Source organism: Cherax quadricarinatus, chromosome 13 (assembly GCF_038502225.1).
Source record: "Cherax quadricarinatus isolate ZL_2023a chromosome 13, ASM3850222v1, whole genome shotgun sequence".
Classification (NCBI taxonomy): Eukaryota; Metazoa; Arthropoda; class Malacostraca; order Decapoda; family Parastacidae; genus Cherax; species Cherax quadricarinatus.
The window spans coordinates 18,337,870-18,362,869 of record NC_091304.1 but is presented as its reverse complement, the minus strand read 5'-3'; the positions used below and the strand labels follow the sequence as shown (position 1 = coordinate 18,362,869).

Sequence of the window (25,000 nt, the reverse complement as noted above, 5' to 3'; positions counted from 1 at the left end):
TTTTCAGTGCGTCATCGGGAGCTATGCAAGGTTGCAACTCACTCCTTCAGTTGCAGCTTTGCAACACTGCATAGCTCCTGATGACGCATTGAGAAGTGTGAAAGTACTTGAGATAAAGATTTCCACCCCCTGTGGCTTGTCTTGTGTGTGTTAGAGTGTTCAGCAGAAGTTTGTGGTTACAGGAAAGTGGGTGCAGGAGGGAAGAGGAGCGATTGGTGGAATGATGATGTAAAGAGAGTAGTAAGGGAGAAAAAGTTAGCATATGAGAAGTTTTTACAAAGTAGAAGTGATGCAAGGAGGGAAGAGTATATGGAGAAAAAGAGAGAGGTTAAGAGAGTGGTGAAGCAATGTAAAAAGAGAGCAAATGAGAGAGTGGGTGAGATGTTATCAACAAATTTTGTTGAAAATAAGAAAAAGTTTTGGAGTGAGATTAACAAGTTAAGAAAGCCTAGAGAACAAATGGATTTGTCAGTTAAAAATAGGAGAGGAGAGTTATTAAATGGAGAGTTAGAGGTATTGGGAAGATGGAAGGAATATTTTGAGGAATTGTTAAATGTTGATGAAGATAGGGAAGCTGTGATTTCGTGTATAGGGCAAGGAGGAATAACATCTTGTAGGAGTGAGGAAGAGCCAGTTGTGAGTGTGGGGGAAGTTCGTGAGGCAGTAGGTAAAATGAAAGGGGGTAAGGCAGCCGGGATTGATGGGATAAAGATAGAAATGTTAAAAGCAGGTGGGGATATAGTTTTGGAGTGGTTGGTGCAATTGTTTAATAAATGTATGGAAGAGGGTAAGGTACCTAGGGATTGGCAGAGAGCATGCATAGTTCCTTTGTATAAAGGCAAAGGGGATAAAAGAGAGTGCAAAAATTATAGGGGGATAAGTCTGTTGAGTGTACCTGGTAAAGTGTATGGTAGAGTTATAATTGAAAGAATTAAGAGTAAGACGGAGAATAGGATAGCAGATGAACAAGGAGGCTTTAGGAAAGGTAGGGGGTGTGTGGACCAGGTGTTTACAGTGAAACATATAAGTGAACAGTATTTAGATAAGGCTAAAGAGGTCTTTGTGGCATTTATGGATTTGGAAAAGGCGTATGACAGGGTGGATAGGGGGGCAATGTGGCAGATGTTGCAAGTGTATGGTGTAGGAGGTAGGTTACTGAAAGCAGTGAAGAGTTTTTACGAGGATAGTGAGGCTCAAGTTAGAGTATGTAGGAAAGAGGGAAATTTTTTCCCAGTAAAAGTAGGCCTTAGACAAGGATGTGTGATGTCACCGTGGTTGTTTAATATATTTATAGATGGGGTTGTAAGAGAAGTAAATGCGAGGGTCTTGGCAAGAGGCGTGGAGTTAAAAGATAAAGAATCACACACAAAGTGGGAGTTGTCACAGCTGCTCTTTGCTGATGACACTCTGCTCTTGGGAGATTCTGAAGAGAAGTTGCAGAGATTGGTGGATGAATTTGGTAGGGTGTGCAAAAGAAGAAAATTAAAGGTGAATACAGGAAAGAGTAAGGTTATGAGGATAACAAAAAGATTAGGTGATGAAAGATTGAATATCAGATTGGAGGGAGAGAGTATGGAGGAGGTGAACGTATTCAGATATTTGGGAGTGGACGTGTCAGCGGATGGGTCTATGAAAGATGAGGTGAATCATAGAATTGATGAGGGAAAAAGAGTGAGTGGTGCACTTAGGAGTCTGTGGAGACAAAGAACTTTGTCCTTGGAGGCAAAGAGGGGAATGTATGAGAGTATAGTTTTACCAACGCTCTTATATGGGTGTGAAGCGTGGGTGATGAATGTTGCAGCGAGGAGAAGGCTGGAGGCAGTGGAGATGTCATGTCTGAGGGCAATGTGTGGTGTGAATATAATGCAGAGAATTCGTAGTTTGGAAGTTAGGAGGAGGTGCGGGATTACCAAAACTGTTGTCCAGAGGGCTGAGGAAGGGTTGTTGAGGTGGTTCGGACATGTAGAGAGAATGGAGCGAAACAGAATGACTTCAAGAGTGTATCAGTCTGTAGTGGAAGGAAGGCGGGGTAGGGGTCGGCCTAGGAAGGGTTGGAGGGAGGGGGTAAAGGAGGTTTTGTGTGCGAGGGGCTTGGACTTCCAGCAGGCATGCGTGAGCGTGTTTGATAGGAGTGAATGGAGACAAATGGTTTTTAATACTTGACGTGCTGTTGGAGTGTGAGCAAAGTAACATTTATGAAGGGATTCAGGGAAACCGGCAGGCCGGACTTGAGTCCTGGAGATGGGAAGTACAGTGCCTGCACTCTGAAGGAGGGGTGTTAATGTTGCAGTTTAGAAACTGTAGTGTAAAGCACCCTTCTGGCAAGACAGTGATGGAGTGAATGATGGTGAAAGTTTTTCTTTTTCGGGCCACCCTGCCTTGGTGGGAATCGGCCGGTGTGATAATAAAAATAAAAAAAAAAATATATATATATATATATATATATGTATATATATATGTATATATATATATATATATATATATATATATATATATATATATATGTCGTGCCGAATATGTAAAACTGGTCAATTAGCAAGAATTCATTTAAAATTAAGTCCTTTCTGAAATTTTCTCTTATACGTTTAAAGATATATTTTTTTCATTAATGTTAACGTTAAAACTTTTAATTTTGCACCAAAAGAAGAATCTTAGAAAATTTACCTAACCTTATTATAACAAGAGCAATTTATTTTAGCCTAACCCAACTAAATATATTTTAAATACGTTTACAATAATTTAATACTAAACAAATACAATGAAATATATTTTTTTCGTTAGGTTCAGAATGATTTTGGTGAAATTATTGCATACACAAATTTTCACTTGTCCTATATGGCAAGATGAGCGTTGCTATTTACGCCAAGATCGCAAGTTCTGCCTATTCGGCACGACATATTATATAAAAAATATATATATATATAAAATATATATATATAATTATATATATATATAAAATATATATATATATATATATAAATATATATATATATATATATATATATATATATATATATATATATATATATATATATATATATATATATATATATAGAGAGAGAGAGAGAGAGAGAGAGAGAGAGAGAGAATGTTTTGTTTCCTGTATACTTAGGTACTCGCGTAATTACATTTAACCGATGACTCATATCTCCTGGCTAATTACAATCGACCACTTAATTACTAAACCAGGCTTTATTGATCCGTCATCTCTATGTTTCGAGCGTACCTTTTCATGAACCTGTGTACAGTGTGAACCTCCGCCTACTTATTTGGATCGTCGCACTCTATCATTACTCTGAGGTTGAAAATGTATTTCCTGACGTCCCAAAGGATCGCCTGCGTGTTTACGTTACATAATAATGAAAAGTATAAAGAGAAAACTCAAAGCTCAGAGAGCAGGTAGATGGGGGCAGCTATCCCGTCACACTGAGAAACCAGTGACCACTTGAGTCTCTGCAACACGCCTCTTTCATAACACTCCTCACAAACTTACACAAAAAGGTTTCCTGTTCACTTTAACGCAGTAACAAAAAATACACCTGGAGGAAACCAGTGAGACAACGATGCCCCAGACATAACGCAAACCACGATAACCTACAAGTGAGAGAAGCCTTGTGAAGGTGCAGGGGGTAACACTACTCCCGGGACTGGAAAAGAAGGTGAAGGAGGAGCTAGATAAAAAGAATGGCGTGCAAAAAAAAAAAAGGATTAAGAATGATTGCACCTAAGTGAAGCCACGGAGATAAGCGAGATAAGGTAAAACAAGAAGACAAAAGATGACGATGGAGATAAGCAAATGTGGAGGGAGGGGAAAGATGACCCCCTCCTTCCTTCCCTCCCCTCGTCATCGTTACTCCACAAACCGTCTTCGTAACTACTGTCTTCCCACCTCTGGAAGAAATTGATTTTCTGTCTCGGGTTCAAGGTGCTCCTCTTCTTCCTTCCTCTCTCCCCTCACATTTCTTACTCTAATTCCATTCTTTTTGACCCTCCCCTCATATTTAATTTTCCTTACAGGCTACCCTTCCCCTTTATTCCCTTTCCTCTCATTTTCCTTCCAAGCTCTTTCCAAGCTTTCTTTCATTCCTATCAGTTTTCTTCCTTTCCTATCCTTTCCTTTTCTAATTTTCTCTTGTCTCTTCACTCATTCCCTTCTACCTTTAATATCAGACTTCATTTTCAATTTCTTATTACCATACTTAACATTTGTTCTTATTTGTCTATAGTAGTCGTCACTTGATTCAATTTTCATCTTCCTCTAAATTTTCCAATTCTCCTTTTCATCATTCATTATTCCTGCACCCGTTCTTTACTTCTCTTTTCTCATTTTTTAAACTTTCTTTTCTTTGGCTCCAATGACTCGCGACTTGCAATCAGTGAACTTCCCGATTTATCTGTTCTTCCCTTCCCTACAATCTTTCTTTTCCTCCCCCTCCCCCCCTCTCTCTCTCATGCGATACATATCTACACCGTGCTTGTCAAGCAGAGCTTGGGATCATAGCTTTTACAACAACGAATGTCTTGCCCAAGAATTTGACCGCAAGTTCAGTCTAGCAACAACTCCGCGAGAATGAATGTGAACATCAGGAAATTAATGACTGTCTTTATTGTTTAATAATACTAAGTAAAACTTTCTTCACACACAAGGAGCCAGCACTCAGGGAAAACTTTTGTGCAAGTCCTGGCACTCCTCCTGTAACCTTCAGCCTCGAATAATGGTGCTATCATCTTTCATTCATGGTTACCCTGGTATGGCAGAGACGGTATAATAGTACGATTTATCACTCAGGGAAACTTTGGTATAACAGAGACGGTATAATGGTACTATCACTCAGGGTAACTCTGGTATAACAGAGACGGTATAATGGTACTATCACTCAGGGTAACTCTGGTATAACAGAGACGGTATAATGGTACTATCTATCACTCAGGGTAACTTTGGTATAACAGAGACGGTATAATGGTACTACTACCTTGCACTCAGGGGTAACTCGGGTATGAAAGAGACGGCGCATGATTAGTCTTCACAAGCTGCACTCTCCTGTTCATTATCGTTTTCCGTCAGGAATGCTGAAGGAAAGTAGCATCCATAACCTTCCCTTCCATCCATTTTAAATTTAATTCCCGCTCTTCCTCCCTCCAACTTCCTTTCAACTTCCCTTCCACTGTCCCAACACACACTAAGTTCTTAAATAAGATACTGGTGAATCCTGTGGCTAACAACAATATAATGAAGTAAAAGAGTGCAGACTGACTCACGTGACGCGAAACAATCTGAGGAGAAGACCTGCATCTCCCATCCCTGTGCCCTTCAGTGAAAAGCTCGAGATCCAAGGAACTGGAGCTGCTCTCTCTCTCTCTCTCTCTCTCTCTCTGATCAAACGTAATTACACAGTCATACACATTCTCCAAACGCTGTATGATCCACACGGGTTAGGTGCTTCCCCATTATAAAATCTTAAATAATAATTCCATATGAAGGGATTCAGGAAAACCGGATAACCGGAGTCGATTCCTGGAGGAGGGAAGTACAGTGCCTGCACTCTGAAGGAGTGGTCGGGATACTGAAATTCGGATGTCAGTGCACTTCTGGCAAGGCAGTGACTGAATGAGTAACGATGAAAGTGTTTCCTCTTTTTCGGGTCACCCTTCCTCGGAGGGAGACGACCGGTGTGTTAAGAAAAATAATATTCCATGGCTGTACAGACCAATATTTCGTAGGAATCACTTAACACACAGAGAAACAGGCCGACATAGCATCAACTAAACAAAATATTTTTAACAAGAGACGACATTTGTGTGGATTATTACCTCATAAAGTTTAAAATCTGACAAAAACATGAAAGAAAACATTCTAGCGAGCGTTCTAAAGTTTAGTGTTGACAAATATGTAAAAAAAAAAAAAATGCTGCCGTACGATGCCCGTGGGCATAAAAATAAATATCTCACAACAACCAATAAAATTTAAATCGGTTTCTTGAGAGCGACGCCACATCTCTCCCTTTTTCCCTCCCTACCGCTGAGGGACCTTCAAAAGCACATTACAAAACTGGTCCAGGGAAGTCAAGAGGATAAATTTAGTGTGTGTGTGTGTGTGTGTGTGTGTGTGTGTGTGTGTGTGTGTGTGTGTGTGTGTGTGTGTGTGTGTGTGTGTGTGTGTGTGTGTGTGTGTGTGTGCGCGCGCGCGCGCACGCGTTGAGTTGCGTTCATGTAAGCACTCCATCTTTACACGTGGTAAACTTCTGTCATTTATGTTCAATGAATTACATATATAATGCTCTAAAGGCACAATGTTCAGTTATATTTAATAAATTTACAATAAAAGTCATACTGCATCATAGCCTTGGACTTCACAAGTCTGTTTGGTTAAAAGTTAAAGTGCTCAGTGACATCACTCTTACGGCAAGATATAAAAATGTAAACAGGGCGTCACGTGGGCTTGAACTCTGATCAACCAGGAAGCGTTCCCACACTGTAACCTTGAATCATGATGGTAAGTAACCTGGGTCAACTCAGTGGTTCCCACACTGTATCGCTATATCATGACGGCACATACCCTGGTGTTCCCAGTTCCCACACTGTATCTTTACATCATGACGGCACATACCCTGGTGTTCCCAGTTCCCACACTGTATCTTTACATCATGACGGCACATACCCTGGTGTTTCCAGTTCCCACACTGTATCGTTATAACATGACGGCACATACCCTGGTGTTTCCAGTTCCCACACTGTATCGTTATAACATGACGGCACATACCCTGGTGTTTCCAGTTCCCACACTGTATCGTTATAACATGGCGGCACATACCCTGGTGTTCCCAGTTCCCACACTGTACCGCTGCACCATAAGGGCGCGTAAATGCTAAAACGGAAGTTTTATACTCAATTCAGCGGTCGTGACAAGTAATTCTGGCATCACAAATAAAATTTAACTCAATATCTTGTTGCTGTCGTCAGTTTCCTGAGTAATGATTAATTTCTATGCCCTTTGCCTGTACTATTCCATGGCACTAATGAGTAGGTTTTGTGATCGCGAAAATGTTATACCAACCATTTTCTCATGTCTTTTGACTGTTTTGATATTCATCTGTCACAATACTTGTGATTTTTTTTTATCACACAATTATAAATATCCACATATATTGCTAAACCCAAGTTGTGAATGCTCGATCCTGGGTCCCTGGTATTCAACTACAACTTCCGTTGTAATTGTGTTCACCGGGAGAACGATACTAATCACACCTAATAAAATTATTCACATTTTTAACTTTTTTAAGTATGTCAGTATAGCGGCGACTTGAGAACACGACAGGACGCCTGGCGATGCCACTCACTGGTGGTGCCTCAATAAGTGACGAGGTTTACAGCTGTACTACAAGAAAAGGAAAGCCACCCATCTGTCAGACGCCTCAAAACTTTTATCCTAGACAAATACAAAGATATTTTTGTCTGGTCCGCTGGATTATAACTGAACAAACAAGAAAAGTGGCTTCTAATAAAGAAATAGATGTAAAACTGTTCACGGATAATTCTTTCTAACATACCATTTAAAAAGTCACTATTTAGAACAGAGATACGAGAAAGGGAAACCTTGATAGAAATAAATACTCTCCAGAAGAAAACTGAAAATTCAGTTTGTACTTACGAAGTTTTCATTATACGCTCCTGTGGAACACCTTACCTGAAAAACAAAATAATATATGTAGACCTTAGAACAATATAATAAACGAAATTTGTTCTAAATATCTGCACATTATGTAAAAGTCAGTTTTTCTAAACATTAATCTAATACGCTATGGCAGTTCATCACTAATGCCATATATGTGGCCGATATATCATTAATGAACTAAAAATTTATCCCTCTTCCACTGTGGTCGAATTACTTTTTTAGTATTCTGGATTTTACTGTAATTTTGCTTTTCCATTATGTATTAAAATCAGAGAATTATATATACTGTATTTGCACTTTCTGAAAATAAACGCGAGCACCACCTGAACACACACGTGAATAGACCTGAAATAAGAACAAAAGACCTAAATTTACAAATAATTTGTATCCGTGAAAAAAAAAAAAACATTGTAGCTAGTCTTCAGCTGTATGTTGCTGGAACCTTTGGAAGTCGTTTAGAAAAATGATGTTGCCAAAAAAATCATAAAAACTGCCTGGAAGCAATATAACAATTTGTGTAGCTGAACTCTAGGGAGGAGGGGAAGGAGACAGCAAAGTTAGAAAGGGAACCAGGGGAAAAGGAAGGGAAGAGAGAGGAGAATGCAACGGAGGATGAGAAGAGAAAAGGAAGGAGAGAAGGGGTAAAATTGAGAGTAGAGGACAGGAGGAGAGAAAATGGAGAGGGTAAAGGGAGAGAAAAGAGGATGAGAATGACCGAAAAGAAACTGAAAAAGGCTTGGGAGAGGATGGGTAAAAGTGAATTAGTAGGTACTAGATGTCCGCTCCAGGAGAGGACTTAAGACATTCCTCCAATTTCCCTTGCTCTTTCAATCTATGATGTTCACATATGCTTTACGCACATTTACGAATTTAGTTTCGCGTTCACATCCCCATTCCGTTCCACGTCTCTGTTTTCTGAGTGCACTTGTGCCGCTTAATACAGGTAGTCAACAAGTGGTAGGGAGCCTGTTAAGTCTCATGATGAGTGAAAGGAGGATCAAGCCTTTAGTAACCCTTGCTCTGAATGACACCATGGGTTTACAGTTTCATATAAATAAAATAGTCCTGATCCACCTAATTATCCATATTTCCCAGCCACCTCCCTACCCTGCCAAACCTCTGCGCTCCACCTGCCCGGCCCCGTGTTATGACCTGCAGGTACGGCGTGGTGTGAACCTGTAGTCGTGGTCGTCACCCGAAGGGCGAGGCCAGGTGGCCAGTGATCAATAAAGCATCAGGGCGGCACAATCAACACCACTCCTGGCACCCTTGCTACCTCTTCCAGTGTCACGACTCCTGGATGGAGGTAAATGGTACATAATACGGACATGATGGACAGACAAATGCAGTATAACGTGACATTTTAGTGTCAACGTTTCGCCCCTCCACCCAGTGGGCTTTATCAAGCCACAAAAAGATCTATTTGGAGAGAGGGGACGTGCGTATTTATAGTGAACGTAGTGACGTGAAGTCAGATGAAGTGTGATGAAGCTGAGTTCCGGACAGAGTAATGAGAAATATATGACTGAGAAGAGGCTGGATTTGAAAAGAATCTTTCTAGCATGGGTCAGTAGGCCTGCTGCAGTGCTCCTCCATATTATGTGCTGCTAAAAAGAATAAAGAAGCACAATACCGTGACTGGAGCAATGCACAAATAACCCGCACACATGAGACAAAGTAATGACGACGCTTTAGTCCATTATGTGTGGGTTATTTATGTATGTGTTACTATGTGGGATAACGACGAAGTTTCCTGACTCGTCCTGATTCGTCACGTCAATACGCTCTCTCTCTCCCACTGTATGGGCGAAACGCTCTCAATTAAGGATCGCGTTATACTTCATTTGTCTCTTTTTTTCCGTCACGCTTCCTCCAGTGTCACGCATTCACACAACACCTGCTGTTGCACATGTTGAACACCTGCCAATATTTATTTATTCAATCACCTACTTATACCATTACATAAACTCTTAATTATGTACATATCCAAACACCTGCTAACACCAGCCTACATTCAACAGCTTACTGCTATACAGTGCTAAATGTCTCACGTAGTTAACATTGAGGTGCGCCCGACGAACAGTGACCACTAGGCGCTATCAGACCCGTTCCTCTCTCCCGTTCCCCAACCATTTGCCCCACATGTCCCACAATATCAAGCTTAGCACGAGGAGGAAATGGGAAGCGAGAGGAGGAAGGAGGAAAGGAAGAGGAAGGAGGAAAGGAAGAGGGAGGAGGCGAGAAGAGGGAGGAGGCGAGAAGAGGAAGGAGGAAAGGAAGAGAGAGGAGAGGAGACAAGAGGAAAGGAAGAGGGAGGCGAGAAGAGGAAGGAGGAATGGAAGGGGGGGCGAGAAGAGGGAGGAGGAAAGGAAGAGAGGGACGGCGAGAAGAGGAAGGAGGAAAGGAAGAGGAGGGGCGAGAAGAGGAAGGAGGAAAGGAAGAGAGTGAGGCGAGAAGAGGAAGGAGGAATGGAATGGGGGGGCGAGAAGAGGGAGGAGGAAAGGAAGAGAGGGGAGGCGAGAAGAGGAAAGAGGAAAGGAAGAGGAGGGGGCGAGAAGAGGAAGGAGGAAAGGAAGAGAGGGGAGGCGAGAAGAGGAAGAGAGGAGAGGAAGAAAAAAAGGAAGAGGTTAAACAAAGGGTACTTCAAGATGAATTATGAGCCTCCATATATAAGTAATTTATAACAATTCGGGTACTGTATGTATATACTGCGCGCGCGCGCGCACACACGCACACACGCGCACACACACGCACACACGCACACACGCACACACACACACACACACACACACACACACACACACACACACACACACACACACACACACACACACACACACCTCAGAGGAATGTCCTACGAAGAAAGGTTGAGGGAAATCGGACTGACGACACTGGAGGACAGGAGGGTTAGGAGAGACATGATAACGACATGCAAAATACTGCGTGGAATAGATAAGGTGGACAGAGACAGGATGTTCCAGAGAGGGGACACAGAAACAAGGAGTCACAATTGGAAGCTGAAGACTCAGACGAGTCACAGGGATGTTAGGAAGTATTTCTTCAGTCATAGAGTCGTCAGGAAGTGGAATAGCCCAGCAAGTGATGTAGTGGAGGCAGGAACCATACATAGCTTTAAGAAAGGTATGACAAAGCTCAGGAAGCAGAGAGAGAGACAGGACCTAGTAGTGATCAGTGAAGAGGCGGGGACAGGAGCTGAGTATCGACCCCTGCAACTACAGTTAGGCGAGTACACACACACACACGCACACACACACACACCGATAGAACAGGCCTAGTGTCTAATCGACATGTGCCTAGGACAAAATGGTAACACACACACACACACACACACACACACACACACACACACACACACGCACTCGTGGAGGAGTCCCGCGGTTTGAGCTCGTGTTTTGGTGGTAATTTCTGACTGTGCCATAAGGAATAGAGTGTGGGATATAGGCGTGTGCACGCATAAGAGTGCATATAATCACTTAAGCCCCGAAAAAAGGAAATATAAGTGATCACAGAAAAGAAAAAGAAGGAAATAGTGACTAAGTGTTTAGTGGGGGCCGTTGAAGGAAGATGAACGGCTGTGTCAGGCCTAAATAGTGTTGCCATAATAACGCAGTGGGGTATTTGAAGAATAAGTGCGACTCAAGACCAGGGAGATAAGAGATATGTATAGATGTGTCAGTAAATACAGTGAGTGAAAAAATTATATGAGCTAGAGACTATAGTGCATAGAGGAAGTTAGTGGAAAAATTACCGAGAAGCATCAAGCATCTTCAACTTCTGGGACAGGACGGACCCGCAACGTTACTCCACTGCCAGCCACAAGTAATATTCACCTAGTTTGAGTTGCATGAGGTCAATAGTACCTGTCTCAAGCTGGAATTGGGGGTCGCTCTCCTCGAGCTATCAGATTAGAATAAGCAGCATTTACTGGCATTTAATAGAATTTAGAGGTACCGGCATACAGGCGAAGCCTAGTGTATTTATTTTTTAACGTAATTTTAAATGCATAAGACAGTACAGTGGGAACCAAGAGATCGGGTACATATGCAATACATATGTAGTACATACGTGGGAAATAAGGACTGTTTACATAAACATATGCACACACACTAGGTGAGAACAGGATCTGCTGTAAGGCACACACACACACACACACACACACATATACAGGATTTCACACCTTCCTGTGAAGTGACTCTCTAACCCTTCCTTTTCCCCCCCCCGTCTATCTCCCTCTCCTCCTCTCTTTCTCTCTCTCTCTCTCTCATCCTCTCTCTCTTCCTCTCTCTATTCCTCTCTTACTCTCTCTCTCCCTTCCTCTTCTTTTCTCTCTCTCTCTCTCTCTCTCTCTCTCTCTTCCCTTGTCACTCCCCCCTCTCTCTCTGTTACCTTTTCCCTCTCTCTCACTTTCTCCCCCTTTTCCCTTCTTTTCCCCTCTCTCCTTCTACCCTCCCCTTCTCTCTCTTTCTCCCTCTCTCTCCATTTTTTTTCTCTTTCTTTCTCTCTTTCACTAAAAAAAAAAATGGTTGGGACTCTCAGGAATCAGGGATCAGATGACAATGGTACTGGTAGGGAGGAATGGATGGAGGAGCAGCAGAAAAGGATAGAGCAAGAATGGGAGAGAAAATTAGGAGATCTTTCTGAAAAAATGGAGAAAGAGCTCTCTGTGAAATGAGAAAAGAGGTTGGAGAAGGAGACGAAGAATTGGGAGGCACAAGTCGAACCTGCAGTAGCCAGGGTAAAGGTCCTAGAATTTGAGGTAAACAGGCTGAAGCAAGTCTCAGGGGTAGTGACCAGAGAAGACACACCATACAAAGCTGAGAGGCTGAACAGGAAGGAGATATGAATCATGCTAAGGTCATATCAGCCTGCAAAGAAGGGCCAGGGAGTGAAAGGGAAGAGCAGATGGCTGCAGATGGAGAGGGAGATAGGTCGAATGCTGAGGCACAACCATGCTACCAAGAGCCACTGGAAAAAATCAAGGGAGAAAATGACCACATACAGACAGGAACCAGAGTCACAGAGGGAGAGGCAATGGGAGGAGGAAAGGGCAAAATCAGTGTTTATCCATGGGCTTCGGGAGAGAGAGGAAAGGACACACACTGAAAGACGGCAGGAAGAAAGGAGATTGAGAAAATCATCACGGAAATAGTGGGAGAAGACATGGACGAGATTGTAAATTTTCAGAGAATAGGGGGGTACTTGAAGGGGAGAAACTGACCTATCAAGCTGATTCTCAGGACAGAAACAGTGCAGAGCAGGATCCTCCAAGAGAAACCACGGTTGAAAAGCTCGGAAGAGTACAAGAAGGTGTTCCTAGACAGAGACAGAACACAGAGAGACAGCAGCTGAGGGAGAGGACAAAAAAGCGAAAGGAGCTTGGAAAGGAGACAAGGATGGAACCAGTAGAGGTCAGTCAGAGCAGAACAGAGCAGCAAGGGCAAGCACACACACAACTATCCTCAGAACCCCACAACCTATCACACCATCCCAACACACAATACAATCCATACCCACAGCTTCTACCCAACCCCCAACCATAGAATCCCACAGTATGCTACCAGGTCTCCCACCCCCACAGGCCCCCCAAACCACAGTGTTGGAAAGGAAACTGAAGGTATGGTACACAAACGCTGACGGAATAACAAACAAGTGGGAGGAGTGGCACGAAAGAGTCAAAGAGGCATCACCAGACATCATAGCGATCACAGAAACCAAGCTTACAGGTATGATAACAGATGCCATCTTTCCAACGGGATACCAGATCCTGAGGAAAGACAGAAGGAACAGGGGAGGTGGAGGAGTGGCATTGCTGATCAAACACCGATGGAATTTTGATGAGCTGGAGAGAGGAGACAGCGGAGAAGAAAGTGATTGCATAGCGGGAATGCTTCACTCTGGAGGTCCCAAGGTGATAATTGCAGTGATGTATAACCTACCACAGAACAGCAGGAGGCCAAGGCAAGAGTATGATGAAAGCAATAGAGTAATGGTTGACACACTGGCTGCAGTGGCCAGAAGAGCTCATGCATGCAGGGCAAAGCTCCTGATCATGGGGGACTTTAACCACAAGGAGATCGAATGGAAGAACTTGGAGCCACATGGGGGCCAAGATACATGGAGGGCTAAGATGATGGAGGTGGTACTGGAAAACTTCATGTACCAACACGTAAGGGACACTACAAGAGAGAGAGGAGAGGATGAAGCAGCAAGACTGGACTTAGTATTCACCTTGAGTAGTGCAGATATTGAGGACATCACATATGAAAGACCCCTTGGGGCCAGCGACCATGTGGTTTTGAGCTTCTAATACACAGTAGAGCTACAAGTGGAGGGGGAAGCAGGAAGGCCAGGACGAATGAAACCAAACTACAGGAAAGGGGACTACACAGGAATGAGCAACTTCCCGAATGAGGTTCAGTGGGACAGAGAACTGGCAGGGAAGCCAGTTAATGAAATGATGGAATATGTAGCAACAATGTGCAAGGAGGCTGAGGAGAGGTTTGTACCCAAGGGTAACAGGAATAATGAAAAAGCCAGGATGAGCCAAACATGCAAGGAGACAAAAACCAAGTGTGCTAGGGAATGGAAGAAATATAGAAGGGTGCTAGGGAATGGAAGAAATATAGAAGGCAAAGGACCCAGGAGAATAAGGAGAGCAGTCGTAGAGCCAGAAATGAATATGCACAGATAAGAAGGGAGGCCCAACGTCAATATGAAAACGACATAGCAGCAAAAGCCAAATCTGACCCGAAGCTGTTATACAGCCACATCAGGAAGAAAACAACAGTCAAGGACCAGGTAATCAGGTTAAGGAAGGAAGGAGGAGAGACAACAAGAAATGACAGTGAAGTATGTGAGGAACTCAACAAGAGATTCAAAGAAGTGTTCACAGAGGAGACAGAAGGGGCTCCAGAAAGACGGAGAGGTGGGGTACACCAAGTGCTGGACACAGTACACACAACCGAGGAAGAAGTGAAAAGGCTTCTGAGTGAGCTAGATACCTCAAAGGCAATGGGGCCAGATAACATCTCTCCATGGGTCCTGAGAGAGGGAGCAGAGGCGCTATGTGTACCCCTAACAACAATATTCAATACATCTATCGAAACAGGGAGATTGCCTGAGGCATGGAAGACAGCAAATGTGGTCTCAATCTTTAAAAAAGGAGACAGACATGAGGCACTAAACTACAGACCAGTGTCACTGACATGTATAGCATGCAAAAATCATGGAAAAGATTGTCAGGAGAAGAGTGGTGGAACATCTATAAAGAAATCTCATCACCAGCAGCCAACATGGTTTCAGAGACGGGAAATCCTGTGTCACAAACCTACTGGAGTTCTATGACATGGTGACAGCAGTAAGACAAGAGAGAGAGGGGTGGGTGGATTGCATTTTCTTGGACTGCAAGAAGGCGTTTGACACAGTACCACACAAGAGATTAGTGCAAAAACTGGAGGACGAAGCAGGGATAACAGGGAAGGCACTGCAATGGATCAGGGAATACTTGTCAGGAAGACAGCAGCGAGTAATGGTACGTGGCGAGGTGTCAGAGTGGGCACCTGTGACCAGCGGGGTCCCACAGGGGTCAGTCCTAGGACCAATGCTGTTTCTGGAATTTGTGAACGACATGACGGAAGGAATAAACTCCGAGGTGTCCCTGTTTGCAGATGACGTAAAGTTGATGAGAAGAATTCATTCGATCGAAGGCCAGGCAGAAATACAAAGGGATCTGGACAGGCTGCAGACCTGGTCCAGCAACTGGCTCCTGGAGTTCAATCCCACCAAGTGCAAAGTCATGAGGATTGGGGAAGGGCAAAGAAGACCACAGACGGAGTACAGTCTAGGGGGCCAGAGACCACAAACATCACTCAAGGAAAAAGATCTTGGGGTGAGTATAACACCAGGCACATCTCCTGAAGCGCACATCAACCAAATAACTGCTGCAGCATATGGGTGCCTAGCAAACCTCAGAACAGCATTCCGACATCTTAATAAGGAATCGTTCAGGACCCTGTACACCGTGTACGTTAGGCCCATATTGGAGTATGCGGCACCAGTCTGGAACCCGCACCTAGCCAAGCACGTAAAGAAACTAGAGAAAGTGCAAAGGCTTGCAACAAGACTAGTCCCAGAGTTAAGAGGTATGTCCTATAATGAGAGGTTAAGGGAAATCAACCTGACGACACTTGAGGACAGGAGAGATAGGGGGGACATGATAACGACATACAAAATACTGAGAGGAATTGACAAGGTGGACAAAGACAGGATGTTCCAGAGACTGGACACAGCAACACGGGGACACAGTTGGAAGCTGAAGACACAGATGAATCAAAGGGATGTTAGGAAGTATTTCTTCAGCCACAGATTAGTCAGGAAGTGGAATAGTTTGGGAAGCGATGTAGTGGAGGCAGGATCCATACATAGCTTTAAGCAGAGGTACGATAAAGCTCATGGTTCAGGGAGAGTGACCTAGTAGCGACCAGTGAAGAGGCGGGGCCAGGAGCTTGGACTCGACCCCTGCAACCTCAACTAGGTGAGTACAACTAGGCGAGTACACACACACACACACACACACACACACACACTCACACACACACTCTCACACACACACACACACACACACACACACACACACACACACACACACAATACAATAAACAGCTAAAAATTAATAAATATAAGAATGGATAGGGGCTCAAACCTTGGTCCTGGCACGTAGCAGGTGAGTATAGTACCACTGAGCTACGAGGGTTTTCACTAGGAAGATTTCACAGACAACACTTCCTGTTGTACAATGCCGGACCCGCTACGTGCCAGGACCAAGGTTCAAGTCCCCCGTCCATTATTGTGTTTATTGATAGCCATTCATTATAACTTGAGCTTATGAACTATATGGCTGTGAAGGGTATGATGTACCATGAGAGCTGCGGATGTGGGAAAAAACAGTTAGGTCACAGCTGACGGCCGCTGTCGCAGACAATGCACAGAAATACTGTCAGTGAAATATTCAAAATGTAAACTTCATAGCTCAGTGCTGCACCTACAAAGTGTCAGGACCATACGAAGAGTCCCTGGTCCATATATACATACATACATAAGTATATATATATATATATATATATATATATAATATATATATATATATATATATATATATATATATATATATATATATATATATTTATTTATTTATTTATATATATATATATATATTCGCAAAAAAATAAAAAACAAACGATGCAAGATGCAAAACAACTACGGCGGGAGGTGAAAGTAGCTCTAGGCCTTTCGTGTTGGAATCAAAGCATCATCAGGAGCTTGCAATGCTTCAGGAAAGAGGATAAAATCCGAGCAAACACGTTCAGAGTGAGCGTTTTTGATATATATATATATATATATATATATATATATATATATATATATATATATATATATATATATATATATATCGACACAGACCTCAAGGACAAACTGAATGACCTGAAGAGAATGGAAGAGACAATAAGAGAGGGATCTTGATGCCCATGATTCCCTGTATCTCCTCACAAGGAGTGTTACTCTGCCAAGACTCACTCACTTCCTGAGGTGCACACCCTCATTCTGACAACCCAACACTCAACGAATGTCTCTCACTACTGAGATCAATCATTAAGATGGCGCTGAATCTGTGTTGCTCTTCGCCTAGCAGCCCCCATACTCACTGAACATAGGTGTTTTTGCGGCAGGGCGACAGCTGAACAATTCGGACTTCACGGTCTCGTGTGTCACATATCAGAAGGAAAGAATGCTAGACATGAGGAGGTCAATGACATCATGAAGTGAAGCCTCGCCACAGCCCGTTGCCCAGCTCAATGGGAACTCCAAGTACAGAGGTCTGACGGAAGTCAAAAGCAACCTGATGGAGCCAATATGCTACCCTGGAAGGATGGTAAGCAGATTGCTTGGGACTACACCTGTGCCACTACATTGGTGGACACCTACTTGCCATACTCTGAAGCTGAAGGGGATGGAACCGCCAACTACAGGGAGACCCAGAAGACCCGCAAATATGAAGGCCTGCCCCCTTGCTATAACTTCATCCCAGTGGGGTCGGAGACCCTTGGAGCATGGGGCAAGTTTACTCTAAAGTTCCTCAAAGAGCTGGGTGAAAACTCATCACAGAAACCAAGGATCACAGAGCAGCCAGCTTCCTCTTTCAGAGACTTAGTGTTGCGATCCAGAAGGAAAATGCCTGCAGCATTCTGGGCACGCGGCCCACCGCTGGGGAGCTGGACGAAGTATTTGAAATGTAGTTCTGAGATGTTATCTATGTTGTTCTACTCTATATTGTATTTTTGTCAATGTATTTTGTCTTTAAATAAAATTTACACTGAATATGAAATATAGGGGGTGGTAGGAGAAGACAATATTCAAACAGCTCCGGGGAGAACCTTGAGTTTTCCCTAAAGTAAATTTATTCTTTTCTCTTACGATGAGGGTCCCCAGCACAGTTCGGTTAGGTTGCAAAGTTAGTTTTGCTGCAAAATGAAAAAAATTGCGAACATTTTATTTCACAGAGAAAGCAATGTTCGTATTTTTTTTATTCTGCAGCAAAACTAACTATGCAACCTAACCAAGTCAAAGCTATTTAAAATCAATTTGAATTAACGTCATATTATTTAATATCAAAGAAATATATTGATATGGTAACGTTTAGAAATAACACTAACAGTATTAGTATTAATATCAGTAGTATTATCATCAATGCTAATCATCATCACTGTTATTACGAATACAAATTTAGGTATTGGAAAACTGGATACCAAAGGGTTTACGCCGGCATAATTATTTAACCAGGTTTTACGTAGGTCCGCTGGAGATGAAAAGGAGGGAATACGAGCTAAGGAACAGTTGGCACTCCAGTGACAACACCGGGACAGGTTGCCTGCAGTCCCTTCTGCAGGTCACTGCCCCCGCGGCCCGGTCACAGTCCAAGCATCCTGGCTACATACACCCTAGCCCGGCTGATCAGAAAACTGAATTTAGGTCAGGTAAGATGACAGCTGGTGCCCCAATGATAACAGTAGAACACGAGGTAGGTTACAGTTGGTTCTACAGTATTAACAGTAGAACACGAGGTAGGTTACAGCTGGCGCTACAGTGTTTATAGTAGAACACGAGTTAAGGCTACAGCTGGTGTTACAGCGTTAACAGCAGAACACGAGGTAAGGTTAAAGGTGGTGCTACAGTGTTTACAGTAGAACACGAGGTAGGTTACAGCTGGCGCTACAGTGTTAACAATAGACACGAGGTAAGATTACAGCTGGTGCTAGAGAGATATCAAAAGGAGGAGAGGCCCATTTAGAACTAAGTAGGTGCTGCATACAGAGTATGCAGCACCAGCTTCGAGCCCACGCCTGCTCAATCACTAGCGAAATTGCAGAGGTTTACAACGAAACTTATTCCGAAACTGAGAGGGTTGACATACAAGATGCCTAAAAAAAAAGAAACTGATCGCTACGAAGGGCCATGGGAGCCATAACACCATAAAATATTCTCTAAGAATCTGATAAACTACTGAAAGGGCAGGAATCATAGAAAGGAATACACAGATAAAAGTTAAATACACAAACAAGCCACAGGGACGATAAGAAACAATTCTTCAACCTCTATATATTCATGAAATGGACTGGCCTATATGAAAAACGTGTGAAAGAAAAATAAATGCATAGTTTCAGGAGTAGGTATGACAAAGGCTAGGAGGAAGCCAAATCAGTATTAATAATAGATATAGTTCAGGAGGAGGGGCCCGCAGCAATGTCTGTACCCTCCACAAACGTAATCCGTGAGCGCACACACCAGGCATAAATAACCCCGTGTAACTTTCTCACCCTCACTGATTGAACAAGGCAGAAAACACTAGGTAAGTATACCGAAGCCTGGGATGATGACCTATGGAGGGGTAGAAAGTTTCTTACGGAATGAGGGTAACAGAGCGGCAGGTAGAGTCTAACGATATAATGGGAGGAGAGGAGAGGTCTGCAGTGCCGCCTGGACCCTGTAATGACAAGACACAGAGCAAAATATGACACCACGCAATTGCCCAGACCGGGAAAGAAAATATTTCAACACCTTCTGCGAATCGATTCAGTATCTGACCTACTGGCTTTCTCCACTACTGTGCTATGTAAGTGGAGATTTATGAGTAAGGATTTGGGGACACAAACATGCGAGCGTATACGCGCACAGATCATACGCATAAAAACATAAAACAAAAACCTGTTAATGATGATGAAGCAAAAGTTTATTATTTGTGGTTTTGTGAGCTAATTTTGTAAGCTGGGATGCACTGATATTTATTACCAATAAATTACAAAAATCAACACTTAGAAAATTTATAAGAGATAAAAAATTTGTGTTCGCGCGCGTATATATATATATATATATATATATATATATATATATATATATATATATATATATATATATATGTGTGTGTGTGTGTGTGTGTGTGCAATAAGATCACAGTAAACAGGTGATTTCGGAATATGCAAAACCACCACTGTGAGAGAATAAAGAAATTCCAAGCGCTTTCGTCACTACTCACATTATCAAGGAACAATACAAATAATGCACCAAGGAAGGCATATAAAGGGTCTAGACCACACCTCACTATCACATCCTACAACAAAGCAACACCTGACGCGCGACTCATAAGAAAGAGAACACTGCAGCAGGCCCGCTGGCCCAACTAGACAGGTCTTCACACAACCCACGAACAAACTATTCTACCCAAGAATTAAGAATTTTAAAATTTATTATTTGTCCAATGTATTATTAAATTCTTCCCAAATTCTATTATAAATGGATCTAATTTATACAAACCAAAGGAAATATTCATATTATTGTCAAAACTGCTTTTTATGAAACAAGATTCAATTATATTCCTGTCAACCATGGACTTGCTTGATACAACTTTCTTAACATTTTGAAAATCAACTGGATGGTTAAAATCTCTCACATGAATAAACAGAGCAGTGGAATCTTGTCCAGTTCTAGTGCTATATTTATGTTGTTTTAATCTTAGTTCGAGACTTTTACCAGTTTGACCGTAATACACTTTATCGCAAATTTTACAAGGAATCTTATAGACACATCCGTCAGCATTTTGGAGGGAATTCTTTATCAATTTTTTTTTTACTGTGTCAAGATTTTTAAATACAACTTTGATATTAAAAGTTTTAAGAAGAGAAGGCATATCAACCAAGTTTTCAAGGTAAGGGAGAACCAACATGTTTTTAGTTGAATAAGGCTGGTTGTTCCTTTTTGGATTGTAAAAAGTATTTCTAGCAATTTTAAAAGATTTATCAATTACGTTTCTTGGGTATTTCAAATCATTAGCTATTTCATAAATTTTGGATATTTCCTCATCTATGAACTCTGGACTACAAATACGTAAAGCTCTCAAAAACACTGATGAGAAAACAGACAGTTTAACTCTATCTTGGTGTGAAGAATAATAGTGTACATAGGAACAGTTATTTGTAGGTTTTCTGTAAATTTTAAATTTGATTTCATTATTACCCTTAATAATTAAAACATCTAGAAAAGGGAATGAGCTATTTTCTTCAAACTCAACAGTAAAGTTAATAGAATGGGCTAACCTATTTAATTTGCCAAGGAAATGGTGTATATCTACATTCTTGGGCATAAGATAAAAAATATCATCAACATATCTGAACCATTTAGCTGTGTTAGGGAGGATTGTGTTAAGCAGCCTTGTTTCAAAAAAAAAAAAATTCCATGTATAGGTTACTAAGAACAGATGAAAAAGGATTTCCCATTGCCATACCAAACTCTGATTGTTAAACTTATCATTAAATGCAAATTTTGCATCAACAATGCTAACCTTAATAAGTTTAATGATAGCAGTAGCTGGCAATGGTACATCATAATTAACGAGTTCTTCAGATAAGAAACTTAATAAATCATCAACAGCGCTGTACAGCCCTTGTGGCTTAGCGCTTCTTTTTTATTATAATAATAAATCATCAACAGGAACTTTCGTAAACAAGGAAGTAACATCAAAACTAACCATGTTAAAATCATTTAAGTCAGTCAAGGAGCTTAATTTATCAACTAAATCTATGTTGTTTTTAACATTAAAGTTAGAAATTTTGCCAACAATAGGGCTCAAAATGTCGACAAGCCATTTGGATAATTTATATGAAACTGATCCTATGGAGCTAATAATTGGTCTGACTGGATTCCCTGGTTTGTGTGTTTTTATTAGTCCATACATGTAAGGTAAAGATGGATTAGTGGAAGTAAATTGTTTGATTAATTCATCTTTGCCTTTCAGTAATAGTTTTATTGTTTTATTGAAATTGCTGTTAACGGTTTCTAGGGGATTTTTCCTAAGTTTAGAATAGGTTTCAGTATCATCTAAGAGATTATTCATTTTTTCTTGGTAATCATTTTCTTTCATAATTACTATTGCATTTATTTTATCTGCTTTAGTAAGGCGCAAATTTTTATTATTATTAAGTGTATCATAAGACTTAAAGAATCTTTGAGGGCAATTGGGAATGTTTGGTTTTAACATAGAGCTATATACCAATCCTTTACTAATATTAATTTCATCAGAGGATAAATCAGAAAATTTTTCAAAAGTTACAAAAGGCTTTTGCAATTTCAACATTATTAAGTTTTTTTGAAGTTGCAAAACTTAGGCCAAAACCTAGAGCAGCAGTTGTATTTTTATCTAATATTTCATCTGATAAGTTAATTACAAAACTGTTATTAGCATGTTTTGTCCAATCACCATTTTCAATTAAAATGTCTAATTTTCTTTGTAGTTTGTTTTTGAGTTCATTACAAATTATTCTGAGTTTATTATAGCAATGATCCAATATACTGTGTTTCCATTCTGATGGAATGGCCTGATTAAAGAGTATTTTTTGTTTCTCAATATTTTGAATGCTTCCTTCTCCTGTATTTTAGTTATTTCAATATGTTTCTGAAGAATAATTCTCATAAAATCATCAAAAGGACGATCTCTCATGTCAAGCAGTCTATTGGGTAAAAGAGACTTGGGCAGAACTTGTTCATTTAAATTTTTTTTTTTAAATTTAAGTCGATCATGGCTATTACGCCATGATCGCATTTGTCAAACGCTTTTGCAAAGTCTGTGTATATTACATCTGCATTCTGATTTTCTTCCAGTGCATCCAAGACCATGTCATAGTGATCCAGTAGTTGTGAGAGGCAGGAGCGACCTGCCCTGAACGCACCTTGTCCTGGATTCTGAAGTTTTTTGGGAATCCAGGTGTTTTGCAATCCTGCTTCTTAGCACTCTTTGAAGATTTTTATGATGTGGGACGTTAGAGCTATTGGTCTATAGTTCTTAGCTAATGCTTTGCTGCCACCTTTATGGAGTGGGGCTATATCCGTTAAGTGACTGTCATAAGCCTTTCCATAAATGCCACGAAAACCTCTTTACCCTCGTCTAAATACTGTTCACCTAAATGTTTCACTGTAAACACTTGGTCTACACCCCCACATACCCTTCCTAAAGCCTCCTTGTTTATCTGCTATCATTCTCTCCGTCTTACTCTTAATTCTTTCAATAATAACTCTACCATACACTTTACCAGGCATACTCAACAGACTTTTTTTTTCAACAAGTAGGCCGTCTCCCACCGAGGCAGGATGACCCAAAAAGAAAGAAATTCCCCCCCCAAAAAAAAACAGACCTGTTCCCCTATAATTTGCTTGCGTGTGTGTGATTATATATATATATATATATATATATATATATATATATATATATATATATATATATATATATATATATATATATGTATATATATATATGTATATATATATATATATATATATATATATATATATATATATATATATATATATATATATATATATATATATATATATATATGTCGTGCCGAATATGTAAAACTGGTCAATTAGCAAGAACTCATTTAAAATTAAGTCCTTTCTAAAATTTTCTCTTATACGTTTAAAGATATATTTTTTTCATTAATGTTAATGTAAAAATTTTTACTTTTGCACCAAAAGATTCTTAGAAAACTTACCTAATCTTATTATAACAAGTGCAATTTATTTTAGCCTAACCCAACTAAATATATTTTAAATACGTTTGCAATAATTTAATACTAAATAAACACAATGAAATATATTTTTTTCGTTAGGTTCAGATCTATTTCTGCGAAATTATTGCATACACAAATTTTCACTTGTCCAATATGGCAAGATGAGCGTTGCTATTTAAGCCAAAATCGCAAGTTCTGCCTATTCGGCACGACATTATATATATATATATATATATATATATATATATATATATATATATATATATATATATATATTGCAAAATCGGCAACATAGTACACAGTACTTTATCCACAACGCCATGTCACTATGTCACATGGGTTACCTCTGATACCTTCTGTTTTGCCTCACAAAATTTTTGCTCCTGTTGCATAGCTCCTGACGACGCACGAGAGCGTGAAAGATCTAGAGCGAATTATTTTCACGTGGCTTGGTGTGCATTGTTAAGACCGCCTATTTGTGATTGTGTTGCAGTATGTATATATGTATGTTTGGTGGATGTGTAAGGTAAGTCGGATCACAGATTAAAGTAATTATGATAGAAGTGAAAACGCACTCCTGCCTCCAGGTGGATTATGTCTAACATTCTCCTGCACTGGCCGGAGCTCCAACCGGCCTACATTAATAAGCAAATCGCGCGGAGAGCATCACGGGTGTAATGAGAGGATCTGGTCAACATTACTGGACCAGCAGAGACATATGTCAGACTGGGTGACTTGTGTGCCTGAGAACTCCATCCTGCTTCCCAACCTTCCCCCCCCCCCTCCCCAACACACAAAACAGGGCAGGTGTCTATCGTCTAGTGCCTTTAACAAATGGCAAAACACACACACACACACACACACACACACTATGTGACCTAGTAGCGACCAGTGAAGAGGCGGGGCCAGGAGTTAGGACTCGACCCCTGCAACCTCAACTAGGTGAGTACACAATAACTCTCTCTCTCTCTCTCTCTCTCTCTCTCTCTCTCTCTCTCTCATGTGGGGAGCGCGAGTATCGTGACTCCAATACGCAGATGGAGGCAATCACATGTGAGCACGGAGTAAACTCCCCCATTTGTCTTCCTGCAACGATGCTCTCACTCCTTATGTTGTTGCTGTGGCTCTGTGTCTATTGTTGGCTACCGTCAGCTGATGTTACATTGTGTTTGTACTATTACTGTTTCTGCTGCTG

The 25,000-nt window shown here is 41.2% G+C and overlaps 1 protein-coding gene and 1 long non-coding RNA gene across 11 annotated transcripts in view; both read right to left on the bottom strand.

Annotated features, from left to right (window-relative positions):
• The window catches only part of LOC128688508 (utrophin), a gene marked incomplete at its 5' end in the record, with an annotated part of 1,206,544 nt that overhangs the window by 726,544 nt on the left and 455,000 nt on the right, over positions 1–25,000 (bottom strand).
• LOC128688693 (uncharacterized) overlaps positions 1–25,000 on the bottom strand; it is a 142,573-nt gene that overhangs the window by 68,182 nt on the left and 49,391 nt on the right. Inside the window, exon 2 of the long non-coding RNA XR_008407042.2 lies at positions 7,649–7,684. This is a non-coding gene — a long non-coding RNA (uncharacterized lncRNA). The remainder of the gene's footprint in view (positions 1–7,648; positions 7,685–25,000) is intronic.